The sequence below is a fragment of the Monodon monoceros genome, unplaced genomic scaffold, assembly GCF_005190385.1.
Source record: "Monodon monoceros isolate NGI ecotype Baffin Bay Population unplaced genomic scaffold, NGI_Narwhal_1 Super_Scaffold_16, whole genome shotgun sequence".
NCBI classification, from domain to species: domain Eukaryota; kingdom Metazoa; phylum Chordata; class Mammalia; order Artiodactyla; family Monodontidae; genus Monodon; species Monodon monoceros.
The window spans coordinates 97,840,536-97,859,073 of NW_021703772.1; the positions used below are offsets into that span (position 1 = coordinate 97,840,536).

Consider the following 18,538-nt stretch of genomic DNA (forward strand, 5'->3'; position numbering starts at 1 on the left):
GGCCTTATCTAGATTGACAAGAGGAATGCAAAAAACTATTTTGGCTATATTGGTTTTGCTTTGCATGGTTCTGATATGCATGGATTACAGTTACCATAGCTGGTATTAAGTAAGACCAGTCCTGAAAATATGGTTCAAATTCCAGTTAATCACATTAACTACCATATTAACTGTGAATAACTGCATGTGGAACAAACTTTGCTGGTAGCACAAATCACTAAGCAAATAAGAGATGCTCATCATGGTCAGTGGCCAATTATTCACCTCTTCCAGAGTCTATGGTGATTGGTCCCTGACCATCTATTATTTAGTTTGTGCACAGACAGCAAGGTGCACAGGTGTGTTGCATCCTTCATCTTTGTCTCCCAGTGATGAATCTGCATGCCTTTTGACAAAAATGGATAATCCAAAGAGAAGTGGGCAATAAAGATGAAAGTGCAGTAAAGAAAAAAAGTGATAATGCTGGAAGAGAGGTTCAAATTGAACATAAATGTAGTTATAGATCAAAGAGCTGACCTTGGGAGTGTTGGCATTGCCACCATTTGAGAGCGCTTATGAAGCCAGAGAAACTGAGTGAAGGCCAACTTACTGACTTAAAGTGGTTGTGATAAAAAGGATGAAGATATCCTAGAGGAAGTGATACCAGTAAAAACTCTCAAATTAAAGGAACTCTCAGAGATATATCATAACATCAAAAGTGCAAAGGGTAAAATATTGGAAACTGATCCAAACTTTGAAAGATATATGACAATTTACCAAGGTATAAAAAAGAAGCTCACTCTATTTTGTAGGTTACATCATGAGAAGAAGGGAAGTACTGTTCTAGGAACTCTTGATAATTTTCTTGCAAAAAAATACAAGGCTTTGTCAATCCCAATCTCCCAATTTATCCTCCCCCCTTTCCTCCTTGGTAACTGTAAGTTTGTTTTCTACATCTGTGATTCTATTTCTGTTTTGTAAATAGATTCATTTGTACCATTGTTTTTAGATTCCACATATAAGCGATATCATATGATATTTGTCTTTGTCTGACTTACTGTATATAAAATACATAACTAATAAGAAGCTACTGTGTAGCAGAGGGAACTCTACTCATACTATGTAATGACCTATATGGGAATAGAATCTAAAAAGAGTAGATATATGTATATGTATAATTGATTCAATTTGCTGTACAGCAGAAACTAACACAACATTGTAAATCAATAAATATACTCCAATAAAAATTAATTAAAAAAAATACAATGCTTTAAAAAAATACAATGCTTTAATTCTCAATGTCTCTAAGATTTCTAAATTACACGGTACTAAATATATATTTTTTTACTACTTTTCATCACTTGATATATTTATAATTGATAGTAATAAGGCTTTTAATATTTTGTCAAAAACTTTTAAGGATTGAAGAACAATTACAATTTTCACTATTAAATATTAAAGATCACTCTGCACAGTATCAGCTTCACAATCACTTTTATGGTCCTGGACTACCATGCAAAGAGAGGATTGCCTGCATTCTCATTAGGAGAAAGTGACATTGAGTCACATCTTTTACCATGCAGAAATGACATGGTCATATTGGTCCAAGACACTTTGATTGGTAATACTGAGTAATGTGGAACCCTTGCCCACAGGACATATGCAAATTAAAGTCTTGGAATTTCACTCTACCCTGAACCACCATAAATAACATTCTACCTGAAACAGTTCTTAATGGCTTAGAATCACAGACACTTAGATTGGGGAAGATTATTTGGTGGCAGTTTACAGATAATGAAACAGGCTCACACAGGTTTCAAGTGAAGTGACTCATTCAAGATCACATAGCTAGTTAGCGACAGAGTGTTAATAAGAACTGAGATCTCTCGACCTCTGGTCTACACCCTTGTTCACTGAAGGAGAAACAGAGTCCGTTCTTTATGAGGCCACTATGGAAGGTGTTAGGTGTCTCCCGTTCATGTAGCCATGTAGATGGCTCCTGTTGACATAAATAGTGGCTGGATTGAAAATGAAAACTCCCAGTGAATTCCTCTGTTTCCTTTTAATGCTTTAGTTTAGGTTTTTTTTTTTTTCCTACCAGCCTATTAGAATGCCTCAGAAGAGCATCTGAAGTAAGCCTAGATTTCCCTTGACATTGTTAAATCAAGATCTTTTTCAAGGTAATTTCTTAAAAGCTATTTAAGTTGTCCCACTAGATAAATACCTGCTGATAACTATTCTATTCACCCACTAATTCCTGAGCTTTTCTTTGCTTGATTGCCTATTTTGTGTAATTTAACATTTTGGTGTCATATTTGTCTTAACTTTTCACTTTTGTTTTCTTCCCACCGCAACAGATAGACAAGGAAGAATGATTTGAGAATCTTTCTGCCTTGAAATTGTCCTTTTTTTGTTTCTCTTTGGAAATTAAATAATTTGAAGAGAATAGAGGCGTGAATAAGGGTTGCTAATACAGATTGAGAGTTTGACTATTGAAATTCAGTGCCAGATCACGTGTTGAAATTTCTCATGAATTCAATAATACAGTTCAACAAACACATATCATATTACCCTGTTTTGTTCTTTACAGTGTACATCACTATCTGAAGTTGTTATTTATAATGGCTCTTTACTAGCCATTATTTTCTTTACCAATATGTAAGCTCTGGCCTTGTCTATCTTGTTCACATGATCCTAGATTGGTGCCTAGGACATAGTAAAGCATTCAAAAATATTTATTGAATAATTATGAGATAATACCAATATAAATAAATAATAATTAATAACAAATGAGTTAAATGCTAGGGACTGTGACATGTATTGAGGGTACAGTGATGAATGAAACACAGTTCTTGAACTAAAAGAGCCCCAATCTAGCCAGAATTTGGAGGCACTCATGAAAGGAAATATACTGCAATGCAGTAAACAAGAAAAACAGAGTTGCATGTTAAGGAACAAAGAAAGTACAGTGGAGAGAGGGCAGCTCAGATCAGGTGTGAACTTCATTTTAAAGGAGGGCCAGGGGCTCACTCAGCAGACAAGGGGGAGGAAAGAGGAAAGGAAATTCCTCCGAAAGGAAACAAGCAAGGGTAAAGAAACAAAAAAGAACAAGATGTTTCTACAGAATTACCATTGCCTTGTGGTATTGCTGAACATAAAGTGGGAAGTGGAAAATGGCAACAAATGCCACCAAAGTAAAAGCAGGGTCAGGCCAGGAAAAAGCAAGTCACAACGTCAGCTAATAATTTCCCAGTTTCTTCTCAAAAAGTGTTCGGCAAGTACATGGTTGTAACGAGGTAAAAGGCATGGATTTGCCTCAACAGTTAGTTGGGGAGACCCGAGATGAAGCTAAAAAATAGTGCAAATGAGCATATTCGAAGTATCAAAGGGTCTTATCTTCACACTTTGCATACTCTGTTCTCTCTGTTTGACTGCTGGTATTTCCCTGCCTGGTCTATCCAGATAGGCTAAATAATCCATTTATTTACTCCAGTACTGCCCTGTTCCTCTCTACTTACCATAGCACTCCTTATGCTCTGATGCCAGTAATATTCTCATGCATGCCTTGTTCAGGCCTGAGATGTCTTCCTGGAAGAGTCACCTAAGTGCCTCTGCTATATGGGTTCTTATAAAATAATCCCTAAGGACCACATTGTCAGTATTGTATGAGGGCAATGGTTTTTTGGTTTTTGTTATTTTCAAATTCCCTAAAAAAATAATGTGTTCTAGACATGTTTTCTTTCACCTATTAAACGTATGGTCAGTTCTTCTAGGTCATGGATGCATTTCTGATAGATTTCACAATGTCAGTGTATCACCAAACCCCCTCTCCCTGCTACTCTTTAGCCTCAGTTCTCTGGACTATTTCCTAGAAAGTACTTCCTTGAAGCATCTCCACTGGGACATTTTTCTGTGTGTGTGTGTTTATGTGTGTGTGTGTGTACATGTGTGGTTGACTTGGTGCTGTCACTTGTACAACATTGTCAACCATTATGGGTCAAAACTGTGCTATATTGCATAATGCAGATGGTAAAAAGAGAAGTCTCAGTGGAGTGAACAACACACTGCAAAATAAACTCACTGGGGAGAACAAAGTAGAGTTCTCGTTGGCTGAGAGCAGAGACAGTGTGGCTTGCTAATGCTCATTGGCCTCTAATGGTGGCCTCTGATGGTGGCCTTTCATTCATTAGCTCATGGCCCCTTCTTCAAACCCAGTATTGCCGCATCTTCCAATCTCTGTCTGGCTCTCACCTCCTCTTCTGCCTCTGTCTTCCACTTTAAAGGACATTTGTGATTGCATTGGGTCCATTTGCATCATCGAAGGTAATCTCTTTAAGGTCAGCTTATTAGCAATCCTAACTCCACCTGCAACCTCATTTCCCTCTCGCCATGTAACATACACAGTCATAGGTTCTGGGGATTGAGATATGGACATCTTCAGTGGGGGGCACTTTTCTGTTTACTGCACCTGATTACTTAACTGTCTCTCCAATAGAAAGTGACTCTGAGAGCCATGGCTTCCCTGTTCAGTATCTCTCGCTTGCTTTCTCTTTCAGTAGATACCAAGAGGTCATCAGCAGGAATTTAGAGAAAGCCATCCCTCAGAATATGTATTGTCCGGAGGAAGGCATCTTTGAGGGAATGAAGTTTCATTTGGGTCCTGAGGATGAATATTATTTTTATAGAAACAGAACAGGGATGTGGACTATCTAAGGAAGGAGTACAGAGGGAGAAGAGGTGCAGAAGAAGGAATGTAAACAGCCTGTTCATAGAACTATGGGCAGATTAATGACAGAAATTTGTTTTCCTAGGTACCAGGGCTCCCAGTAAAGCAGCAATGTCGTAGGATGTAAATGACATTTGTAATTACATTGCTATTTCTTCTTCATGGCTGATTCAGCTGCAATACTGTTGGGGTTATAGAAGATGCTAGGGAGTGAAGCAAACTCTGACTCAACAACTGAGCCTTATAAGTCCCTTATTTTACTGGGGTATGGTGGGTGGGGAAAAGCAAATTTGGGGAAGGTTTATCCTTAGCCAAGGACTCAACAAGAAGTCTAAACATTGGCATTTATTAGTTAAAGTTCTCTCCTTTCCCCAAGTTTCCAGAACAGTCACCAGATTAACATTCATTTCCATAGCCAACAAATCTGTGATCAATGGGGCACATGTGACATGAAGCCTGATGCAGGCCTGTGGCACTGAGGTGGAGACTGCTGATCAGATACCCCTGCATTTGCTGAAGGAAGAGACAGAGCCTTTCAGATAATAGTCTTTTGAGTAAGAACCCAGGGAATCAGTTGACATCTAATCACAGAAGACCCATTCCTGCTTCTAATTCCTTTTTCTCACGTCTCAACTAGATTATTGCAATAGTTTTATGGCATCTTCCCCTGCCTTTGTGCTCATTCATTTCGTAGTAGCCAGAGCAATCTTTCAATACTTTATTTTTGGGCTTCCCTGGTGGCCCAGTGGTTGAGAATCCGCCTGCCAATGCAGGGGACATGGGTTCGAGCTGTGGTCTGGGAAGATCGAGCTGTGGTCTGGGAAGATCCCATATGCCGTGGAGCAGCTAAGCCCCTGTGCCACAACTACTGAGCCCACGAGCCACAACTACTGAAAAAAAGTATTTTTTTTTAAAAAAATAAATTATTTATTTATGGCTGTGTTGGGTCTTTGTTGCTGCATGTGGGCTTCTCATTGCGGTGGCTTCTCTTGTTGTGGAGCACGAGCTCTAGGTGCGCGGGCTTCAGTAGTTGTGGCTTGTGGGCTCAGTAGTTGTGGCTCGCAGGCTCTAGAGCGCAGGCTCAGTAGTTGTGGCTTGCAGGCTCAGTAGTTATGGCTCACGGGCTCTAGAGTGCAGGCTCAGTAGTTGTGGCCCACGGGCTCTAGAGTGCAGGCTCAGTAGTTGTGGCCCACGGGCTTAGTTGCTCCGCGGCATGTGGGATCTTCCAGGACCAGGGATAGAACCCGTGTCCCCTGCGTTGGCAGGCAGATTCTTAACCATTGGGCCACCAAGGAAGTCCTTCTTTCAATATTTTAAATAGGATTATTTCACACTTCATCTTAATACCATTCAAGGGCCCCCCTCTATCCTTAGGATAAAGTATAAATTCTTTAGTAGTTCCTTCCATGAATAACCACCTCCTTAGCCTCAACTCTTATTATTCCCACCATCCACCATCTACTTGCATATTCCACCAGCTGTTGAATACCACCGTTCATTCAACAAATATCCATTGGTCATCTGCTTTGTGCCTTTGCCTGGGCTCCTCGAGTTAAATAAACTCACCCAACAAATATCTATTCAGCATCTGCTATGTGCCTTTTCTTATGCTCCCCAGTGCTATAGAATACTTATGTCCTGCCATTGCTCTGATGAAGACCACTTCGGCCAGAGCCTTGGCTAGGGCCTGACTTAGCCAGAACATACTTTATCAGTGAACTGGGCACTTTCAGAGCATTATCTCTAGGACCAACCATGAAGGGGAGAAATAGCATCAGAAAAGCAGATGGCTTGTGTAATTATGTCTGGATCAGCATAACTTCTGCTTTGATAATTCTGGCCATATTTCAGCCACTGAAGCCTGGTTCCAAGTTAGCCACATAATTCTGGATTAGATCTGTGGATCTGGCTTTTTTTTTCCTACCTCAGATTTTGGATCCCTAAACATCTTTTTCTTTAATTTTCTTTTATGGGTCTGGTAGCTTCAACTTTTGGACACTCAAAACACAGACTATGTGATGTTATCCTAGTTTTTGAACAATAAGAGTAATTTCCCTGTGACTTCAATGTGATATTCTGACACTGTCCTTTTTTAAACAGAGAGAAATATGAGACATACTGCTCACCTTGTCCTATCTGAGCTCCATTAGTACCTGTTATCACATGTCCACACAAAGGGGTGTTCAGAAGCTCCATCAGTTTGAGCTGGGTAGGACATATTAATTGGGTCATCTACATTATTCTGATGGTTTGTCTTGGTTTCCATCTTTTGAGATGGATTTCACTGCAATTTTTGTAATCTTCCTTTGCTTACTCATTAATCCAATGTCTCTAGACTTAGCAATCCCTCAGTAGTTGTGAGTTCCCCCAGCATCTTTCTAGATCATCTGGTAATTGGCATGTGAGAAGGAAAATGTTAAGTTTAGAAGGACTTTCTTTCCCATTAGTCAGGTGCTGACTGAGCTGGCAGGCTGGGTTCTTTCCATTGAGGACAGTCTTCCTTTAAGTGCAGTAAGGGTCCTGTCCATGGGGGATTTTTTGGTATAAGTGAGGGTGGGCAATCCTCTCTCAAATGAAATAAAGGGAATCACTCAAGCTTCTCTGGGCAGGTTTCCTCTAGGGTGGCTGGATTAAACCTACCCTCATCTAGGAACGAGATCAGTTCCTCCTCATGTACTGAAGATATCTGTAGTAGATGTCTAATTTTTTATCTGTACACAGCTCCCTTCCTCTGGGTAATAACAAGTTTGATAGGAGTCACCTGCCACACAATTTAGATAAAGTAGATTAGGCATACTAAATTCAACATCCAATGCAGACATTCTCTGTGCCGTCCAAGAACACGTCATGACATTAAACACTACCTTCTGTCATTGACAGATGCCTGACTGGACCTCAGCGCAGGGATCTAGATTTTCTTAAGTACATGCATTGGGATTGACTTGCTCCAGCTGGGGCAGAATGAAGCTTGCAGTTGCTAGAAGTCAGCTAGTGATGGCAGACGGTAACAATACTGCTAACTACGCCCTCGCTCAAATGGTCAGATAGATTGATATATATAGCTATGGATTATGAAGATTGTTTTTGGTTATGGATAATTTAAAACATTTCCTAAAATTTTGAGGTAGACTTTTAGTCCAAGCCATGGCATTACAACTTTTATAAGTTTTCTTCCACCGGCAAATAATGGTTGATGTTCTCCCCAAAATGCTCTAGTCTGCTAAGGCAAAGGCTACTTTATTGCTGAGTGCAGCTGAATTTTTGGTCTGTGGACTCCCATATGGAGAATATGAGATAGCTTTTGCATAAATCTTCATTTTTCTTAATGGAGATTGAATATGGGCCTTAGGGATCCCTGACAAATTAGGCATCATCTGTTTATACCCTTCTTCTGAATGGAACCCTTGGACTGGAGCTGTGTGGTTCTACGATGAGTTGCAGGTGCTGAGAGGGATTGGCATAGCTCTCCTTAGTTGCTTGCCACATGGCTAACCTAATGAGGGGGCATCGGTGCCAGGGAGATGCATTTCAGCAGTAGCAGCTGGCAGTTTTCTCACCCATAAACTGAGGCCGTTCTTAGGCTTAGAAGTTGGGAGGTAAAACGATAAGGATTCCTCTCTTTCCTTATAAATAGTTATAAGAATCTTAGGGTCTGACTTCAGTTTGTGAATAAAATAATAACGTGAATGATATATAAAATGAAAATAAGAACATAGACTGATAAAAGAGACTCCTAGCTTATCCCCATTGGCTGTGTGCCCTTCACCAAGCTATTACACTTTCCTGAGTCGCAGTTTTTTCATTAATAGAATGGGGATTAAAAATATCTAACTTTAGGGCTTCCCTGGTGGCGCCATGGTTGAGAGTCTGCCTGCCAACTCAGGGGACACGGGTTCGAGCCCTGGTCTGGGAGGACCCCACATGCCGCGGGCAACTGGGCCCGTGAGCCACAACTACTGAACCTGCGCGTCTGGAGCCCATGCTCTGCAACGAGAGAGGCCGCGACAGTGAGAGGCCCGTGCACCGCGATGAAGAGTGGCTCGCCGCAGCTAGAGAAAGCCCTCGCACAGAAACGAAAACCCAACGCAGCCAAAAATAAATAAATAAATAAAATTTAAAAAAAATCTAACTTTATAAGGTTGTTAGGGTTAGTGATAGCCTAAATCCCACACCACGTATAGTGGAGGACAGTGGTTCTCAAAGTGTGGGTGTGGGTCCCAGACCAGCAGCATCAGTATCAGTGGGAGCTTGCTAGAAAAGCAATTTTTACTTCTCCCTATTATCTCCCCAGACCTGTTGGAAAAAAAACTCTGTGGCCCTGCAGTCTGGTTTAACAAGCTCTCCAGGTAATTCTGATGCAGCTGAAGTTAGAGAATTACTAGTGTAAACCTTCAAAAAATAATTGTAAAAATGAGGAAAAGGGAGCCAGGATTCAGAATGTTAACGTAAACACAAAAAGTTGGAAGTCAGAGTCTAATCTCTGAAAGGAGTGAGAAGAGTTGATGAGCCAAAAAAAAAAAACAGGTAAAATATGTCCCAAATGGAGCAGTGGGATTCTAAGCACATAGTTGAGTGTCCTTGGTAGGACAGTCTCTTGAGACCCACCTGGGATTACTGGTCAACCCATGAATACCATGTTCCCCTTGTTTACTCCTTAGCCAACACCTGAGTTACTTTCCTTTCGTATCTCATTGCTTTCCAATCTAGCAAGCCTTCCGGAGTCTTTCTTTTCCTCCAAATAAATAATATTTTGATTGAAATTTGAAGTATTTGGAATTTAAACATAAACTTTTACAATGAATTAAGTTTATAAAGGCCCCATTTAAAATAATGCAAAATGTTTTATATTGATAGAATTATGACATAACATCTCTGAAGGAGAGCAAGTGCTGTGAAATAATGATGTTTTACATATAGTCCCGTTTTTATGTTTGCAGTGAGGACTCCAAATATATCTGACCTATGTAAGAGAAATTGTAACATGAACAACTTTTAATATTCATAACGATACATAAGTTTTACATAGCTTTTTACAGATTCCCATATGTCTTCATATTTATTCACCCAATCCGACCTGTAGCCTCAGCAGATCAAAAAAGAGTGTGGGTTCAGCATTCATCGGTGTTTTGCGGATATGGCTTTATAAATGTGCAAAGTTGAGAGCACTGGCATTTGGGCCTCAGCTAAGACTATGGGGTGTTATGGTCATCATAAGACCAGGGTCTGCAGCACTTGTGAGGAGGGGGGAGGAAGAACGCCACCTGCCCAGGCTCAGTCTGAGTGTATTTCTTCTAGAGTCAGCTGGGGTGCCATCCACAACCTCCTGGAAATGCTTCAACCATGTAATTATACTCTGCCTCTCAAAATCACGCTTCATCTTTCTAATTGAATAAGGCTGCATTTCATCACGCTCATTTTAGATACTGTCTCCGCACATTTCAAGAGTTTAAATAACAGGCATCCATCACAACTCTGAGAAGACGTATATGAGGAAGAGCAGCTTTCTGGAGTTAGGTCCTGCCTCTGGAGGCATCTCCCAGCCAGCAATCAGGCTGAGACGCCCCACAAGGGGTCTGTCTCACTGCTTCCCCTATGCTCACAAACACAGTAACGAGCTTCTCCAACGTATGCAATGTATGCAATCAAAACTTTGGCCTGCAGGGCCGCACCAGCCCATAGGAGCATGGCTTCCTGATTAGGAAAGTAGGAATTATTGGCCAGACTTTTTCAGCTTTATTTCGAAACCTCATTTAGTTCTTCAGCTGCTTTAAGCAATACTTGTGGAAGAAGAAACTCTATCATTTAGAAAAATGTTTAGTTGATGCTCATAATATTGCTTTTGGGTGTTATCCCTTCTCAGTTGCTATGGAAGGAAGACACAAAGGAAGTAAGAGATTCAGTTCCTCTCATCACTCATTCAGTTAATAGCTCTGAGTACCTACAATGTACAAGACAATGTAGAGTATGGAACTATGCATCCTATCCTGAATCTGTCTTTAAGGAACATGGAATATAATAATAGTAATAATAACGCTAGTCTGGTGGCAAGTCCTCCCTAGAACCACATCCTACAGCATGTACAGTCAATGCAGAGGTCATGATAGAATCACAGAAAATCAATGCAGAGGTCTAGAATCTCAAGTGGTATAGGGTCAGGGCAGAAGGCTCTAAAGGTGAAACTTAGGATAGAGGTGCTTCCACTGAACAGTGTGTATTACTGTTAGAATAGCTCCATTTTCTGTTTAAAAGATATTTCTAACTAAAATGCTTTAATGTAAATAAGAAAAAAAAGTCCCAAATTTTAGACGCACATCAATTGTAACTGCAGGGCAGCTGCATACAGTGTGGGAATTGTCCGTATACAGCTCCTGGGCGCCCCATTCATATAGATTGTTATGTGTCCTGCAACGTACAACCTGTACAGATGTTTGTGGTAGCTCTATGTGAACCCTTCTGCAAAAAAAATACAAACAGACTTTCTTTGAAAAGATGGTTTATACCTCTTAATGAAACTATCCACAGTTTGGGATTTGTTTGCAGCCAAACCAGATTTTAGGCAATTTTTCCAAATATGATGTGACAAAATTTCTCTACTATCAATTTTTATGAAATGCCCTGGTCCTTACTTTTAGTTATAGTCAACCTCTCCATCTCTCCAGATAACCCAACTGGGAAAATTACTTCTCGGCTTTCCTCTCAGGGTCAATGCTCATGACCCTGAGCATTTTTTGCCAGAACTTTTCTGTTTTATATGACATTCCCTTGTCACATTTCTCCCTGCTTGAAAATCGTAAAACTAGTTCATATTAGAGTACTGAAGATGTTAGTGTGCTTTATAAATACCCCAGATAATATACATGATTTGGACAAAGTGATCTTCTCCAAAAAGGACTTTAATTCTCCTATCCTCAGGTTGTGACTTTTTTTTTTTTTCAAAAGCAATTTTCTGTCATAAGCTTTGTCTTCTGATCCTACATCCAAATTTGGAAGTTTCCATTCCTTACCCTTGGGGGCGTTCTCCCCAGGAGCTCTCCTCAGTACACACTTCAGAGTTTAAGTAATCCCCCATCATAATCCTTTGGAACACAGCTTGAATAAAGGTGCCAGTTGGTAAAAGGAGACTCTTCTAGAACAGTTGGTGATCACTTTTGGAACTCCAAGTCCTGTGGAGTAGAAGGGAGAGGAGTAGAGGTGAAACTGAGGCACCCCAAGTCAAACGGGAGGGGTGTGACAAGTCGCACAAATACAAGTTGCTTAAAGCATTCTTACGAGAGTAAAATCTAGAATTTCTCTTATGATTCCAATTTATAAATGGAACTTTTCTATCAGATGTGTGTGCACACTCTCAATGCACCTAAATACTTATTTCCCAAGGAGACACGTTAGTTCTTTGTCTAAACCCCTAAAGAGGAAAATAAATCTTTTTAAAGTGCCTGTAGTTTGCAATGCCACCTCTTTTTAGTGGAGTAAAATTTTAGTGGAGTTAGATTTTCACATTATTATGTAGAGAAGTAGAATTCCTGTCCTACCTGGTTTCTAGAAAGTAGAGCCTCAGGAAAACGATTATAGAGGGAGTAGACCTATTATTTTATTAGAGAGTTTAATCCCATGGGATGGGCAAGAGAGATAAAGGAGTGAGACAGGGCAGGAGGATCCGCATTCTCTAGAATACCTTAGGGAGATAACAATCGTTAAATGCAACCAGTTGCTTAATTCCAAAGAAGAAACTGGGTCTTAGGCTCATCCACTGGAGAGAAAAAAGAAAAAATGTATCTGCTGTTCCTGTATCCCACTTGTCAAAATTTACCTCACAGGGAGTTAATTTCCACATACTTTTGGATTGTGCATGTGCGGAGACTAGATGCGGTTCTGTGATGACTTTAATATTTATTTATTTGGCTGCATCAGGTCTTTGTTGCGCTGGGTGGACTTCTCTCCAGTTGTGGCGTGTGGGTTTTCTCTTCTCTAGTTGTGGTGCGGATTCCAGAGCACGTGGGCTCTGTAGTTGCGGCACATGGGCTCTCTAGTTGAGGCACGCGAGCTCAATAGTTGTGGCACGAGGGCTTAGTTGCCCGACCAGGGATTGAACCCGCGTCCCCTGCATTGAAAGGTGGATTCTTTACCACTGGACCACCAGGGAAGTCCCTATGATGATTTTAATAGGCAAACTTGGGACAGGAGGCAAGAGGGGCAAGAGGCAGGGCAGTGATGGCGGTGCTTATGTGAACTAGTGGAGCACAGATGTCAGTGGAGTGAGGAGAATCTAAAGTGGTCCACAAGAGGTATCTGATACAGTCTCTGAATTTCCCCTGCTTCTAAAGATTGGTCTCCTTGGACTTGAGACCAATTAGGAATTAATTTATTACTATACCATGCATAATATATTTTCCCTTGCTCTCTCCCCTTCCTCCCAACCCTCCTTCCTTCTTTTTTTTCTTTGTGTAAAAGAATACATGTCAGTATTTTTACACACACACACACGAACAACCCAAATGGTACCAAATGCATTATATGAAAAGTATTCTCTAGCCAAGTTCTACTCCCAAAAGAACCTCTTTTAAAATATTTTTAAAGAAAAAAGAATTTATCAAATTAGAAAACAAATAGCACATTGTCATTGTTTAAAATTCAAACAGCAATGAAAATGATAACAAAGAAAGTTAAAATATTACTTTGAATCCTGCCACAGAGAAATTACCATCATTAACATTAGGTGAATAGCTTTCTAGATAACAATATAATATACAATATAATATAATATGATATGATATAATATATAATATAGAGGTGGAGATAGGTAAATATACAGTTGAATAAGTGATAAAGTTTATTAAACAGGATAAGGCTTATTTTTAATTAAATTATTATATTTAGTTTCTCTCAGTTTTTACAGAAGTAAAAGAAATAGAAATCCAACCGAAAGGATAGCACAAATAAATATGAGGATTCTATAAATACTCAGATAAGTATTTTTTAACCATAAGAAATATATTTATTTTAAATATTGTAAGAACTCTCTCTGTATATAAAAATAAGAGAATGTGAAACCTAGTAAGAATTTGCAGTGATTATATTTTTTAAAACTTTAGGCTTAAATTTTATACTCTACCAATTAACTCTCTACTGTGAAAGATGACAAAATTAGCACTCTCACACTTTTTCACCTTTTTTTGTCTTTCTTCCCAGTTTTCATTGTTATATTATTATTTTTACAATTTCAAGGTTTATAACAATCATAGTCTGTTCAGTAACCATAATTCTCACGCTTATGTAATCTTACCTCTATATTTGCTTCTAGGAGTTACATTTTCTGAGTTCTGGCATGCTTAGAAACATCTGCTGTCTTTATGCTTATGGACAAAACAAGTTGGATAGGATATTCTTAAATCCCTTTTTTCCCCTCAGATCTCTGTAGAGTCTGCTCCATGGTCTTCTGTATTGACTATTAAGCTAACTAAGGCTTCTTAAATCATCTTTTGATTGACTGGATTTGTTTGTGAAATGTCGTTTCTTTTTAAGGAGAGCTCTTGGACACCTTTACCGATCTCTTTGGTATCTGAGAATGTTATACTATTGGCTTCAAAGTTAAGGAACATCAGTGACTATTGTTCCCCCCAAATTCAGTGCCTTTACCCTCACTTAAAGAGTAGCTTCAATCTTCCTGTTGCAATAATTATATAACTTTGTTTATTGATTCCCAGATGCTTTGTGGTTATTACCTCCTTAATGACAATCTCATAATAATCCTGCATAGACCATGCTGTCATCCTCACTTCATTAATCAAGAAGTTGATGTTAAGAGAGGTTAATAATTCCCAGGGTCACAGACAAGTAGTGGAGCCCAGCTGTGTATACAGTTTGTTTCCAGTGTCTCCCCTCTTTATTCCCTGCCGTACCGCCACCTTCTCCTAGATGTGGATGGTCTGGAGAGGAGCCAGGCATGAGGCAATGTGAGGCATGGTCAGCATGGTGGATGGAAAGGAAAGGAAAGATGATTTGTCTTCTAAATTCTATTACCAGACGTGTAAATAAAATAGTATTTCCAAGAATTCTCAAATCACAAGTAAATAATACTAGTGAAATTGGAGGATATTTCTTAGCCCTATGCCCTATGGAAGATTTCTTTTAAGGTTGACAGTTTCTTGGAATTCTCATGGCTGGCATAATGTACTTTGCTCTATAAAGTTACCATAAAAAATGTCTTCTGTTTAGGAAAATTAAAGGCATTACATCAAGATCCATACTCTCATGTCAGCTTCATTATCTTGTGTCATATTTAAAAGCTGTAATATTTGATATCCATTGTTATGAACTCTCCTTTGGGACTAGTATTTAAAATATTCCTTAAACCTAATCAATTCATAAGATTCTACACTCGACCAAACTCAGTCACCTTCAGTCAAATGGTGAAGTGGTGAGCATATATGAGCAGAGTTCAGAAAAGCTAGAACAGTGACCATATTTACATGTATAAAATCTGATAAGAAAGAATGGTTTGTATATCACAAGTGAAATACACAGCCCTGGTAGATTGGGGCCAGTTTCATCACTGATGGCCTCAGGGAAAAGTAGAGATATTAAATTACATGATGTGCAAAAACCAAAAGGATCTCTTTCTCACTCAGTATATTTAGAAAGGGCTGCCTGGGTCTTCAGGATGAACTTGAGGGCAGCCTGACAGTGATGAATATGCTTTTCTCTGCCCTCTGTGATCTACCAGGGCACTTACCCTCTCTGTTACCCCTTAGCACCTTGTCAATGGGTGGCATTAATTCTTTAATAGATTAATTTCTTACTTATTAACATCCACTACTATATGTTAGCTCTGGAGGGGACCATAGTCCATCTTGTATACTTCTTGGCACATAATAGGCATTCAATAAATATTTGTTAAGTATTGTATTTCCTGTAAGTCTTGTCTTCTGAACTAAAATATAAACTATCAGAGGACAGAGTTCAAAGTTTGTACTCTGAATGGTCCGTTGGACCCAATAATGCTGAGCAGAAAGCAGGATCTCAATGATGATTTGTTATATTGAGTTGAATTAAATCATATGGAATATAAAAGGCTGCCTTCCTGCCTGCTGGCTCTGTGCTTCCATAGGATATTGTACCTGCCTTTTTTATAGCCTCTGAACAACTCCATTTTAACTTTTTGTTCCTGTATCCAGCTGTCTCTCAACATTTTGTATCTTCTGAGGGAAGTATTTATTTGTCTTCTTAAAAATTCAAGTGTAGTTGATTTACAATATTGTGTTAGCTTGGATGTATAGCAAAATGATTCAGTTATAAATATATATATGTACATATTTTCAGATTATTTTACATTATAGGTTATTATAAGTTATTGAATATAGTTCCCTGTGCTATATAGTAAATCCTTGTTGCTTATCTATTTTACGTATAGTAGTATGTATCTTTCAATCCCATACTCCTAATTTATTCCTCCCCCCCTCCCTTTCCCCTTTGGTAACCATAAATTTGTTTTCTATGTCTGTGAATCTGTTTCTGTTTTCCCCATAAAATTACATTGAACATTTTTATTTCTGGAGCTTTCCATATGGAAAAGAAAATCCTAACATTATTACATAAGGCATATTTATGCCTAAAACATGTGAGCCTACAAATTAACATAGTACTGTAAAACTTTCTAGGTCAGTTGATAGTTTGCTAATATCCCTATATGAAACAGTTTCTTAAATGTTGAGTATTCCTACAAATTATGTATTGTATCACTGAATATTTCATTGACAGAAATGACATACTGATTAAATCAGCATTCTGGAATTATAGTCTTTAATAATGATATAAATTTAAAATATTTGAAGAACATTAATTTGTATTTCATTTCAAAAGGAAAGTGTGAAATTAATGAACACTTGGGCAATAGATACTGCATCCCTATCTCTAAAATTAACTGATTTGGAAGTAGTGTATTCTTATGTAAACTAAGCATTAGGCTTATTTTGAAGATCTGTAACTGCAAGACATACTTCGGAAATAAATGCCAAAGAAAGTAAAATATAAGACTGTTTTCTCTGGGAATAAATTTAAAAATATAATCTACCTATTAACCACCTTTGGTAGACCACTAGTTGCACCTATGTCAGTTTTGTACTCTACTTTTTTCCATTTTTCCCAGGCATATGACCATCTGAAATAAAAGCTATATTTTGCATCCTTCCTTGCAGTTAGGTAGGAACATTGTGACTAAGTATTGGCTAATGAAATTTAAATGAGGGTGCAACCTTCTCTCTCACTGTCCTTGCTGGCCAGAATGTTGATGTGAGGGATGGACCTTGAACAGCAATCTTGGATCATAAGTTAGAAGCCAAGTGCTGAGGTTGGTAGAGCAACACAGAAACTTTGAGATACTTAACTCTGAAATTCTTTTAAGTGAGAGGGAAAACTTTTTTTAAAGCCACTGTTATTTGGGGTTTTAGTTTTATGCTGCTGTGTTTAATCTTAACTGATATACATTTCAATTGTTGGCATATTACTCCTTTATTAGAAATTGTAAATGAGAAATTATTTCAACACCTGAAGACCAAGATACAACAGAAGACTCCATAGGCTCAAGATATTGAGACATCCTAGAAAGAGTTTTCTGTAAAGTATATCTATTCCGTGGCATGGCAATATCATTCTTCTTGAAAAAGTTTACTGGACAGACATCATTTCTTCCATCACATATATAAACCACTCATGTATAATTCACTCCTTGTTGTGACTTTACCTACAAATTCTACCGAAACTACATTTTTGCAAAGATTTTGGGGGCACCTAGTGCAAGAATGAGCATGATAATTTTCCACAGTGAGATGACCATTGGTGTCAAAAGCTGCTGGATTTGTAAAGACTTTATCAAACACGTCATGAAAATTGGTAGCTTCTAAAACCCAACCTATGAAGACTGAATTTGCATCTGAAATAATGACGCAGTCAAATTTATCCTTGTTCTTTCTTATAAAGTTTAAAAGTTCCACCATCCATGGAGTGAAAGGCATTGATATCATTGCTCTTTTCATTTCATCTTCTCTTACACCTTCATCTCCCAAATACTTAAAGACTCTGCCCATAAATTCTGTCCAAAATCCTTTTTCACAAGAATCTTGTAGTTCAATAGGAAGCTTTTTCTCTGGAGCACATTGTACAATCCAGGTGTCACTGTTATCATCTATGATTGTATTGTCAAAGTCAAAAACCAACAAAATTTTCATGGTTCCAGAAACAGATTTGGGTTACCCCAATTTAGTATTTCCAAGATAATTATCTTACTTCAACATGGAGCTTAGGTTAAACAGTCATAACAATCTTCAGTTTTAAACACTAGCCAGTTTCTAACCAACATTGCTCTTACTCTATATGCAGGGGGAAAAGTCTTCTGGTTCCAAGCAAAGGAATGGAGACTTCTTAACTCCAGCATTATTATGATGGATCATCTGATAGAAAACCTTCCCCCCGTGAGGAGGTCTGTGGGTCACACACGCCAAGCCCAGGCCTTGCTCTCCCACACACCTGCCAGGTCCATCCCGAAACCAGGGGCAGGGAACTAGTCGGGTGTCCTTCCCCGGGAGGCGCATGTTGGATGCTGATGGGAGCGCCAGGCCGGGCCCGGCCGGGTCCCCAGGGCTCATCACTGACCCAGGCCAGAGATCCACAGGCGTTCTGGCCTCAGCGCGACTCCTGCGGACTCTCCTGTTTTGTATGTAGATTCATTTGTATTATTTTTTAGATTTCACATATAAGTGATATCATATAATATTTGTCTTTAATTTTTCTTTTTCTGTGTGTGGTATGCGGGCCTCTCACTGTTGTGGCCTCTCCCTTTGC

At 39.0% G+C, this 18,538-nt stretch overlaps 1 pseudogene; it reads right to left on the reverse strand.

Annotated features, from left to right (window-relative positions):
- Positions 1–17,201: 17,201 nt before the first annotated feature.
- LOC114897307 lies at positions 17,202–17,925 on the reverse strand (annotated as a pseudogene).
- Positions 17,926–18,538: the final 613 nt, after the last annotated feature.